Here is a 10,737-nt window from a genome sequence, read left to right as displayed (position 1 = left end):
AAAAGTATAATTGTTAGAATACAAATATTTGGTGTGTGGATGCATTCTTATACGACCGACACTCAAGAAAAAAATTGGCGCAATTCCATCAAAAATCATGACTTGAGGTCAAGAACAAACAGAACTGAACATGCATCAGTGTTTTGAACTTTTTCATAAGCATTACTTTTACACGATGGGAGCTATCCTCAAAAGTATAATTGTTAGAATACAAATATTTGGTGTGTGGATGCATTCTTATATGGCCGACACTCATGAAAAAAATTGGCGCAATTTCATCAAAATTCATGACTTGAGGTCAAGAACAAACAGAACTGAACATGCATCAGTGTTTTGAACTTTTTCATAAGCATGACTTTTACACGATGGGAGCTATCCTCAAAAGTTTAATTCTTAGAATACAAATATTTGGTGTGTGGATGCATTCTTATATGGCCGACACTCAAGAAAACAATTGGCGCAATTCCATCAAAAATCATGACTTGAGGTCAAGAACAAACAGAACTGAACATGCATCAGTGTTTTGAACTTTTTCACAAGCATGACTTTTACACGATGGGAGCTATCCTCAAAAGTATAATTCTTAGAATACAAATATTTGGTGTGTGGATGCGTTCTTATATGACCGACACTCATGAAAAAAATTGGCGCAATTCCATCAAAAATCATGACTTGAGGTCAAGAACAAACAGAATTGAACATGCATCAGTGTTTTGAACTTTTTCACAAGCATGACTTTTACACGATGGGAGCTATCCTCAAAAGTATCATTCTTAGAATACAAATATTTGGTGTGTGGATGCATTCTTATATGATCGACATTCAAGAAAACAATTGGCGCAATTCCATCAAAAATCATGACTTGAGGTCAAGAACAAACAGAACTGAACATGCATAAGTGTTTTGAACTTTTTCACCAGCATGACTTTTACACGATGGGAGCTATCCTCAAAAGTATAATTCTTAGAATACAAATATTTGGTGTGTGGATGCATTCTTATATGACCGACACGCAAGAAAAAAATTGGCGCAATTCCATCAAAATTCATGACTTGAGGTCAAGAACAAACAGAACTGAAACATGCATCAGTGTTTTGAACTTTTTCACCAGCATGACTTTTACGGCATGGGAGCTATCCTCAAAAGTATAATTCTTAGAATACAAATATTTGGTGTGTGGATGCATTTTTATACGACCGACACTCAAGAAAAAAATTGGCGCAATTCCATCAAAAATCATGACTTGAGGTCAAGAACAAACAGAACTGAACATGCATCAGTGTTTTGAACTTTTTCATAAGCATTACTTTTACACGATGGGAGCTATCCTCAAAAGTATAATTGTTAGAATACAAATATTTGGTGTGTGGATGCATTCTTATATGGCCGACACTCATGAAAAAAATTGGCGCAATTTCATCAAAATTCATGACTTGAGGTCAAGAACAAACAGAACTGAACATGCATCAGTGTTTTGAACTTTTTCATAAGCATGACTTTTACACGATGGGAGCTATCCTCAAAAGTATAATTCTTAGAATACAAATATTTGGTGTGTGGATGCATTCTTATATGGCCGACACTCAAGAAAACAATTGGCGCAATTCCATCAAAAATCATGACTTGAGGTCAAGAACAAACAGAACTGAACATGCATCAGTGTTTTGAACTTTTTCACAAGCATGACTTTTACACGATGGGAGCTATCCTCAAAAGTATAATTCTTAGAATACAAATATTTGGTGTGTGGATGCGTTCTTATATGACCGACACTCATGAAAAAAATTGGCGCAATTCCATCAAAAATCATGACTTGAGGTCAAGAACAAACAGAATTGAACATGCATCAGTGTTTTGAACTTTTTCACAAGCATGACTTTTACACGATGGGAGCTATCCTCAAAAGTATAATTCTTAGAATACAAATATTTGGTGTGTGGATGCATTCTTATATGACCGACACTCAAGAAAAAAATTGGCGCAATTCCATCAAAAATCATGACTTGAGGTCAAGAACAAACAGAACTGAACATGCATCAGTGTTTTGAACTTTTTCACAAGCATGACTTTTACACGATTGGAGCTATCCTCAAAAGTATAATTCTTAGAATACAAATATTTGGTGTGTGGATGCATTCTTATATGACCGACACTCAAGAAAAAAATTGGCGCAATTCCATCAAAAATCATGACTTGAGGTCAAGAACAAACAGAACTGAACATGCATCAGTGTTTTGAACTTTTTCACAAACATGACTTTTACACGATGGGAGCTATCCTCAAAAGTATAATTCTTAGAATACAAATATTTGGTGTGTGGATGCATTCTTATATGACCGACACTCATGAAAAAAATTGGCGCAATTCCATCAAAAATCATGACTTGAGGTCAAGAACAAACAGAACTGAACATGCATCAGTGTTTTGAACTTTTTCACCAGCATGACTTTTACACGATGGGAGCTATCCTCAAAAGTATAATTCTTAGAATACAAATATTTGGTGTGTGGATGCATTCTTATATGACCGACACTCATGAAAAAAATTGGCGCAATTTCATCAAAATTCATGACTTGAGGTCAAGAACAAACAGAACTGAACATGCATCAGTGTTTTGAACTTTTTCATAAGCATGACTTTTACACGATGGGAGCTATCCTCAAAAGTATAATTCTTAGAATACAAATATTTGGTGTGTGGATGCATTCTTATATGGCCGACACTCAAGAAAACAATTGGCGCAATTCCATCAAAAATCATGACTTGAGGTCAAGAACAAACAGAACTGAACATGCATCAGTGTTTTGAACTTTTTCACAAGCATGACTTTTACACGATGGGAGCTATCCTCAAAAGTATAATTCTTAGAATACAAATATTTGGTGTGTGGATGCGTTCTTATATGACCGACACTCATGAAAAAAATTGGCGCAATTCCATCAAAAATCATGACTTGAGGTCAAGAACAAACAGAATTGAACATGCATCAGTGTTTTGAACTTTTTCACAAGCATGACTTTTACACAATGGGAGCTATCCTCAAAAGTATAATTCTTAGAATACAAATATTTGGTGTGTGGATGCATTCTTATATGACCGACACTCAAGAAAAAAATTGGTGCAATTCCATCAAAAATCATGACTTGAGGTCAAGAACAAACAGAATTGAACATGCATCAGTGTTTTGAACTTTTTCACAAGCATGACTTTTACACGATGGGAGCTATCCTCAAAAGTATAATTCTTAGAATACAAATATTTGGTGTGTGGATGCATTCTTATATGACCGACACTCAAGAAAAAAATTGGCGCAATTCCATCAAAAATCATGACTTGAGGTCAAGAACAAACAGAACTGAACATGCATCAGTGTTTTGAACTTTTTCACAAGCATGACTTTTACACGATTGGAGCTATCCTCAAAAGTATAATTCTTAGAATACAAATATTTGGTGTGTGGATGCATTCTTATATGACCGACACTCAAGAAAAAAATTGGCGCAATTCCATCAAAAATCATGACTTGAGGTCAAGAACAAACAGAACTGAACATGCATCAGTGTTTTCAACTTTTTCACAAACATGACTTTTACACGATGGGAGCTATCCTCAAAAGTATAATTCTTAGAATACAAATATTTGGTGTGTGGATGCATTCTTATATGACCGACACTCATGAAAAAAATTGGCGCAATTCCATCAAAAATCATGACTTGAGGTCAAGAACAAACAGAACTGAACATGCATCAGTGTTTTGAACTTTTTCACCAGCATGACTTTTACACGATGGGAGCTATCCTCAAAAGTATAATTCTTAGAATACAAATATTTGGTGTGTGGATGCATTCTTATATGACCGACACTCATGAAAAAAATTGGCGCAATTTCATCAAAATTCATGACTTGAGGTCAAGAACAAACAGAACTGAACATGCATCAGTGTTTTGAACTTTTTCATAAGCATGACTTTTACACGATGGGAGCTATCCTCAAAAGTATAATTCTTAGAATACAAATATTTGGTGTGTGGATGCATTCTTATATGGCCGACACTCAAGAAAACAATTGGCGCAATTCCATCAAAAATCATGACTTGAGGTCAAGAACAAACAGAACTGAACATGCATCAGTGTTTTGAACTTTTTCACAAGCATGACTTTTACACGATGGGAGCTATCCTCAAAAGTATAATTCTTAGAATACAAATATTTGGTGTGTGGATGCGTTCTTATATGACCGACACTCATGAAAAAAATTGGCGCAATTCCATCAAAAATCATGACTTGAGGTCAAGAACAAACAGAATTGAACATGCATCAGTGTTTTGAACTTTTTCACAAGCATGACTTTTACACGATGGGAGCTATCCTCAAAAGTATAATTCTTAGAATACAAATATTTGGTGTGTGGATGCATTCTTATATGACCGACACTCAAGAAAAAAATTGGTGCAATTCCATCAAAAATCATGACTTGAGGTCAAGAACAAACAGAACTGAACATGCATCAGTGTTTTGAACTTTTTCACAAGCATGACTTTTACACGATTGGAGCTATCCTCAAAAGTATAATTCTTAGAATACAAATATTTGGTGTGTGGATGCATTCTTATATGACCGACACTCAAGAAAAAAATTGGCGCAATTCCATCAAAAATCATGACTTGAGGTCAAGAACAAACAGAACTGAACATGCATCAGTGTTTTGAACTTTTTCACAAGCATGACTTTTACACGATGGGAGCTATCCTCAAAAGTATAATTCTTAGAATACAAATATTTGGTGTGTGGATGCATTCTTATATGACCGACACTCATGAAAAAAATTGGCGCAATTCCATCAAAAATCATGACTTGAGGTCAAGAACAAACAGAACTGAACATGCATCAGTGTTTTGAACTTTTTCACCAGCATGACTTTTACACGATGGGAGCTATCCTCAAAAGTATAATTCTTACAATACAAATATTTGGTGTGTGGATGCATTCTTATATGACCGACACTCATGAAAAAAATTGGCGCAATTCCATCAAAAATCATGACTTGAGGTCAAGAACAAACAGAACTGAACATGCATCAGTGTTTTGAACTTTTTCATAAGCATGACTTTTACACGATGGGAGCTATCTTCAAAAGTATAATTCTTAGAATACAAATATTTGGTGTGTGGATGCATTCTTATATGACCGACACTCATGAAAAAAATTGGCGCAATTCCATCAAAAATCATGACTTGAGGTCAAGGACAAAAAGAACTGAACATGCATCAATGTTTTGAACTTTTTCACCAGCATGACTTTTACACGATGGGAGCTATCCTCAAAAGTATAATTCTTAGAATACAAATATTTGGTGTGTGGATGCATTCTTATATGACCGACACTCAGGAAAACAATTGGCGCAATTCCATCAAAAATCATGACTTGAGGTCAAGAACAAACAGAACTGAACATGCATCAGTGTTTTCAACTTTTTCATAAGCATGACTTTTACACGATGGTAGCTATCCTCAAAAGTATAATTCTTAGAATACAAATATTTGGTGTGTGGATGCATTCTTATATGACCGACACTCATGAAAAAAATTGGCGCAATTCCATCAAAAATCATGACTTGAGGTCAAGAACAAACAGAACTGAACATGCATCAGTGTTTTGAACTTTTTCACCAGTATGACTTTTACGCGATGGGAGCTATCCTGAAAAGTATAATTCTTAGAATACAAATATTTGGTGTGTGGATGCATTGTTATATGACCGACACTCAAGAAAAAAATTGGCGCAATTCCATCAAAAATCATGACTTGAGGTCAAGAACAAACAGAACTGAACATGCATCAGTGTTTTGAACTTTTTTCACCAGCATGACTTTTACACGATGGGAGCTATCTTCAAAAGTATAATTCTTAGAATACAAATATTTGGTGTGTGGATGCATTCTTATATGACCGACACTCATGAAAAAAATTGACGCAATTTCATCAATAATGATGACTTGAGGTCAAGAACAAACAGAACTGAACATGCATCAGTGTTTTCAACTTTTTCATAAGCATGACTTTTACACGATGGGAGCTATCCTCAAAAGTATAATTCTTAGAATACAAATATTTGGTGTGTGGATGCATTCTTATATGACCGACACTCAAGAAAACAATTGGCGCAATTCCATCAAAAATCATGACTTGAGGTCAAGAACAAACAGAACTGAACATGCATCAGTGTTTTGAACTTTTTCACAAGCATGACTTTTACACGATGGGAGCTATCCTCAAAAGTATAATTCTTAGAATACAAATATTTGGTGTGTGGATGCATTCTTATATGACCGACACTCATGAAAAAAATTGGCGCAATTCCATCAAAAATCATGACTTGAGGTCAAGAACAAACTGAACTGAACATGCATCAGTGTTTTGAACTTTTTCACGAGCATGACTTTTACACGATGGGAGCTATCTTCAAAAGTATAATTCTTAGAATACAAATATTTGGTGTGTGGATGCATTCTTATATGACCGACACTCATGAAAAAAATTGACGCAATTTCATCAATAATCATGACTTGAGGTCAAGAACAAACAGAACTGAACATGCATCAGTGTTTTGAACTTTTTCATAAGCATGACTTTTACGCCATGGGAGCTATCCTCAAAAGTATAATTGTTAGAATACAAATATTTGGTGTGTGGATGCATTCTTATATGACCGACACTCATGAAAAAAATTGGCGCAATTCCATCAAAAATCATGACTTGAGGTGAAGAACAAACAGAACTGAACATGCATCAGTGTTTTGAACTTTTTCATAAGCATTACTTTTACACGATGGGAGCTATCCTCAAAAGTATAATTCTTACAATACAAATATTTGGTGTGTGGATGCATTCTTATACGACCGACACTCATGAAAAAAATTGGCGCAATTCCATCAAAAATCATGACTTGAGGTGAAGAACAAACAGAACTGAACATGCATCAGTGTTTTGAACTTTTTCATAAGCATGACTTTTACACGATGGGAGCTATCCTCAAAAGTATAATTCTTACAATACAAATATTTGGTGTGTGGATGCATTCTTATATGACCGACACTCAAGAAAAAAATTGGCGCAATTCCATCAAAAATCATGACTTGAGGTCAAGAACAAACAGAACTGAACATGCATCAGTGTTTTGAACTTTTTCACAAGCATGACTTTTACACGATGGGAGCTATCTTCAAAAGTATAATTCTTAGAATACAAATATTTGGTGTGTGGATGCATTCTTATATGACCGACACTCATGAAAAAAATTGGCGCAATTCCATCAAAAATCATGACTTGAGGTCAAGAACAAACAGAACTGAACATGCATCAGTGTTTTGAACTTTTTCACCAGTATGACTTTTACGCGATGGGAGCTATCCTCAAAAGTATAATTGTTAGAATACAAATATTTGGTGTGTGGATGCATTCTTATATGGCCGACGTTCATGAAAAAAATTGGCGCAATTCCATCAAAAATCATGACTTGAGGTCAAGAACAAACAGAACTGAACATGCATCAGTGTTTTGAACTTTTTCATAAGCATGACTTTTACGCCATGCGAGCTATCCTCAAAAGTATAAATGTTAGAATAGAAATATTTGGTGTGTGGATGCATTCTTATATGACCGACACTCATGAAGAAAATTGGCGCAATTCCATCAATAATCATGACTTGAGGTCAAGAACAAACAGAACTGAACATGCATCAGTGTTTTGAACTTTTTCACCAGCATGACTTTTACACGATGGGAGCTATCCTCAAAAGTATAATTGTTAGAATACAAATATTTGGTGTGTGGATGCATTCTTATATGACCGACACTCAAGAAAACAATTGGTGCAATTCCATCAAAAATCATGACTTGAGGTCAAGAACAAACAGAACTGAACATGCATCAGTGTTTTGAACTTTTTCATAAGCATGACTTTTACACGATGGGAGCTATCCTCAAAAGTATAATTCTTAGAATACAAATATTTGGTGTGTGGATGCATTCTTATATGACCGACACTCATGAAAAAAATTGGCGCAATTCCATCAAAAATCATGACTTGAGGTCAAGAACAAACAGAACTGAACATGCATCAGTGTTTTGAACTTTTTCATAAGCATGACTTTTACACGATGGGAGCTATCCTCAAAAGTATAATTGTTAGAATACAAATATTTGGTGTGTGGATGCATTCTTATATGGCCGACGTTCATGAAAAAAATTGGCGCAATTCCATCAAAAATCATGACTTGAGGTCAAGAACAAACAGAACTGAACATGCATCAGTGTTTTGAACTTTTTCACCAGCATGACTTTTACACGATGGGAGCTATCCTCAAAAGTATAATTGTTAGAATACAAATATTTGGTGTGTGGATGCATTCTTATATGGCCGACGTTCATGAAAAAAATTGGCGCAATTCCATCAAAAATCATGACTTGAGGTCAAGAACAAACAGAACTGAACATGCATCAGTGTTTTGAACTTTTTCATAAGCATGACTTTTACGCCATGGGAGCTATCCTCAAAAGTATAAATGTTAGAATAGAAATATTTGGTGTGTGGATGCATTCTTATATGACCGACACTCATGAAGAAAATTGGCGCAATTCCATCAATAATCATGACTTGAGGTCAAGAACAAACAGAACTGAACATGCATCAGTGTTTTGAACTTTTTCACCAGCATGACTTTTACACGATGGGAGCTATCCTCAAAAGTATAATTGTTAGAATACAAATATTTGGTGTGTGGATGCATTCTTATATGACCGACACTCAAGAAAACAATTGGTGCAATTCCATCAAAAATCATGACTTGAGGTCAAGAACAAACAGAACTGAACATGCATCAGTGTTTTGAACTTTTTCATAAGCATGACTTTTACACGATGGGAGCTATCCTCAAAAGTATAATTCTTAGAATACAAATATTTGGTGTGTGGATGCATTCTTATATGACCGACACTCATGAAAAAAATTGGCGCAATTCCATCAAAAATCATGACTTGAGGTCAAGGACAAACAGAACTGAACATGCATCAGTGTTTTGAACTTTTTCACCAGCATGACTTTTACACGATTGGAGGTATCCTCAAAAGTATAATTCTTAGAATACAAATATTTGGTGTGTGGATGCATTCTTATATGACCGACACTCATGAAAAAAATTGGCGCAATTCCATCAAAAATCATGACTTGAGGTCAAGAACAAACAGAACTGAACATGCATCAGTGTTTTCAACTTTTTCATAAGCATGACTTTTACACGATGGTAGCTATCTTCAAAAGTATAATTCTTAGAATACAAATATTTGGTGTGTGGATGCATTCTGATATGACCGACTCTCATGAAAAAAATTGGCGCAATTCCATCAAAAATCATGACTTGAGGTCAAGAACAAACAGAACTGAACATGCATCAGTGTTTTGAACTTTTTCATAAGCATGACTTTTACGCCATGGGAGCTATACTCAAAAGTATAAATGTTAGAATAGAAATATTTGGTGTGTGGATGCATTCTTATATGACCGACACTCATGAAGAAAATTGGCGCAATTCCATCAATAATCATGACTTGAGGTCAAGAACAAACAGAACTGAACATGCATCAGTGTTTTGAACTTTTTCATAAGCATGACTTTTACACGATGGGAGCTATCCTCAAAAGTATAATTCTTAGAATACAAATATTTGGTGTGTGGATGCATTCTTATATGACCGACACTCAAGAAAACAATTGGTGCAATTCCATCAAAAATCATGACTTGAGGTCAAGAACAAACAGAACTGAACATGCATCAGTGTTTTGAACTTTTTCATAAGCATGACTTTTACACGATGGGAGCTATCCTCAAAAGTATAATTCTTAGAATACAAATATTTGGTGTGTGGATGCATTCTTATATGACCGACACTCATGAAAAAAATTGGCGCAATTCCATCAAAAATCATGACTTGAGGTCAAGAACAAACAGAACTGAACATGCATCAGTGTTTTGAACTTTTTCATAAGCATGACTTTTACACGATGGGAGCTATCTTCAAAAGTATAATTCTTAGAATACAAATATTTGGTGTGTGGATGCATTCTTATATGACCGACACTCATGAAAAAAATTGGCGCAATTCCATCAAAAATCATGACTTGAGGTCAAGGACAAAAAGAACTGAACATGCATCAATGTTTTGAACTTTTTCACCAGCATGACTTTTACACGATGGGAGCTATCCTCAAAAGTATAATTCTTAGAATACAAATATTTGGTGTGTGGATGCATTCTTATATGACCGACACTCAGGAAAACAATTGGCGCAATTCCATCAAAAATCATGACTTGAGGTCAAGAACAAACAGAACTGAACATGCATCAGTGTTTTGAACTTTTTCACAAGCATGACTTTTACACGATGGGAGCTATCCTCAAAAGTATAATTCTTAGAATACAAATATTTGGTGTGTGGATGCATTCTTATATGACCGACACTCATGAAAAAAATTGGCGCAATTCCATCAAAAATCATGACTTGAGGTCAAGAACAAACTGAACTGAACATGCATCAGTGTTTTGAACTTTTTCACGAGCATGACTTTTACACGATGGGAGCTATCTTCAAAAGTATAATTCTTAGAATACAAATATTTGGTGTGTGGATGCATTCTTATATGACCGACACTCATGAAAAAAATTGACGCAATTTCATCAATAA

This window comes from Haliotis cracherodii, unplaced genomic scaffold (assembly GCF_022045235.1).
Source record: "Haliotis cracherodii isolate W230 unplaced genomic scaffold, xgHalCrac1.p SCAF_10, whole genome shotgun sequence".
NCBI lineage: Eukaryota > Metazoa > Mollusca > Gastropoda > Lepetellida > Haliotidae > Haliotis > Haliotis cracherodii.
Note: the sequence above shows the minus strand (reverse complement) of the source record.